This window comes from Cinclus cinclus, chromosome 8 (assembly GCF_963662255.1).
Source record: "Cinclus cinclus chromosome 8, bCinCin1.1, whole genome shotgun sequence".
Taxonomy (NCBI): domain Eukaryota; kingdom Metazoa; phylum Chordata; class Aves; order Passeriformes; family Cinclidae; genus Cinclus; species Cinclus cinclus.
The window spans coordinates 13958775-13961186 of NC_085053.1; the positions used below are offsets into that span (position 1 = coordinate 13958775).

Sequence of the window (2412 nt, forward strand, 5' to 3'; positions counted from 1 at the left end):
CATGTGCTGAGGGTGGCACTTGCAGGTCGTGGTGTCCAGCTTTGCCAGTCACCTTAGTCTGAGCTTGTAGCTCAGCCTCTGTCAGGTGAGAGCACCTTTCCTGAACCACCAGTTTACATTATAGCACAGATGGGCTTTGAAATTGACATCAGGTTTAGGGTGCTGGAGAAATTAAGACCCAAATGCACCGTGTGATTGCCTGTGGTTATTAGAGTTCTCTGAAAATACACAAAAACTTCACTGAAGCTTTACCTATCAATTATAAGTAGTAGTTTCTTTTAATGGCAGAAATACTTGTGCTAATTTGTAGTTCTGCCTTTACTGACTCTGATGGTTAATGTGGCTGATGGTGTGTTTCATTTTGATTTTCCTTTATTGCTTTTAAATAAGTATTATTAAAGTTGGAAAGTTACCCCTGCATGATTAAAAGTAATTTATCAAGAAAACTCCACAAATTTAATAATTCAGGAATAATTTAGATTAATTTATTTAGTTCTAAGCAAAATCAAGGTAGTTTGTTTATTGCTGCTACTGATTTGTTTTACCACCTAATTTGATTGCTGTAACTAAAATGGCTCTTCATCTTCTATCTGTCGGTAAGTAGAAAAGATGGTGTTAATTTCGGTGTTTTGTCGGCTGCAGTTTAGTGGGCTTGTTTCGTTACTTGAAAGTAACCAGAAATGTATCACGGTGAACCGTCGTAACTGCAGTGCCTCCAGAAAAGACAAAAGTCTTGGTTTTTCAAGTAAAATTACTTTCCTCAGACTGTCCTGGAAGCGTAGCAGCCCCACGGGGCTGGTGGTCGGTTCTGACCGCTCAGGCAGAGCTCGGGCCGGGGGAGCAGGAGCAGAGCCGGTGCCTGAGGGCTGCGGGACCAGGAGAAGGAGAGCACAGCCATTCTCCCGGTGCCTGAGGGCTGCGGGGCCGGGAGGAGCAGGAGAGCACAGCCCTTCTCCCGGTGCCTGAGGGCTGCGGGGCCGGGAGGAGCAGGAGAGCACAGCCCTTCTCCCGGTGCCTGAGGGCTGCGGGGCCGGGAGGAGCAGGAGAGCACAGCCCTTCTCCCGGTGCCTGAGGGCTGCGGGGCCGGGAGGAGCAGGAGAGCACAGCCCTTCTCCCGGTGCCTGAGGGCTGCGGGGCCGGGAGGAGAAGGGAAAGCACAGCCCTTCTCCCGGTGCCTGAGGGCTGCGGGGCCGGGAGGAGAAGGGAAAGCACAGCCCTTCTCCTGCTCCGCCTTCTCGCTGGTGGTGAGGAAGATCGGTGCCACCGGCCGAGCGGACATGGCAGGTTCTCGATGGCGGCTGTAGCCGCCCGGTTCCAGCGTTGTCCAGACCGCCAGGCAGGCGGGAGGCGGGCCGGCAGAGCCTCGCTGACGGGAGAAAGGCCAGGCCGGCGTACCGGATACCTGCGGCGGTGAGGTAAGGGACGGGAGAGTGCGGGGGAGATTTCCGGCCAAAAGGCGTAGTGGGCGGGGGAAATTTATTAAAAGAAAAAGGAAAAGAGAAGACACGACTCCGCCGGGACTCGAACCCGGAACCTTTGAATCCCTTCAAACCCTCTAGAAGTCCAATGCGCTATCCATTGCGCCACGGAGCCACCTGTTGGACTTTTCGCACACCGGCCATAGAGCCTGCGCGTGCCGAAACGCGTTAACTCTGAACACCTCGGCTTTTTTATTTTCTCTTCTCAACTTTGTTTTTCTTACCCAGCATAGATAGGGTTAGTGGTACACGCTCTGCCGAACCAGTCTCGATGCAGGCCCCGCGTGCTGCCTGGGCGCTGCCCGCGGCCCGGGCGGGGCCCGCTGCTTCCTGCGCGGCGCCCGCCGCAGGGCTCCGTCCTCATTTCCTTCGGCGCACCGACTTCAGCAGCGATCAGCATTAAATATTTGTTCTCATCCCACTCTGGTGTTTCCAGTATTGATCCTTATGCTCGAGGGATATAATTATAATCCATGATTGCCTTGTATTAGGAACTCTTCCTCCAGACATCTGTAAATGCTCAGTAGCACCGCCCTCACCCGTGGATTCAGAAAGCGATTTTTTCGTAAAAGCTGTAATTCTAGTCTGAAACAAGTCCGCGATACTATTTTTTTTTTAAATCGTGAATACGCATAATAGAAACCCTAAGAGACAAGAGTATGAGGTTATTCTTTCTTTAACCTTGCTCTCCTGTATATTGCAAGCGGAGCCTGTGGTCTTCTGCTCGGGGAAGGGACGCGGGGCCTGTTTAGGAAGACTGTGAGAATCTCCTGCTGCACTTCATCATAATTTAAAAATACAGGTATCCGTAAGAGTGGGGGAAAGCATGTAAATAAGCACACCCTAAAACCTGAGGAACAAGGAAGCAAATCACACTGTGTACAATAAACTGACTGGGATACACAATCCCCGAGGTATTGCATCCAGGGCTGAG

At 51.5% G+C, this 2412-nt stretch overlaps 1 non-coding gene across 1 annotated transcript; it reads right to left on the reverse strand.

Moving 5' to 3' along the window:
- Nucleotides 1-1506: 1506 nt before the first annotated feature.
- Nucleotides 1507-1593, reverse strand: TRNAR-UCU (transfer RNA arginine (anticodon UCU)). The gene is given in 2 exon segments: nucleotides 1507-1542; nucleotides 1557-1593. It is a non-coding gene; the product is annotated as a tRNA-Arg (tRNA).
- Nucleotides 1594-2412: the final 819 nt, after the last annotated feature.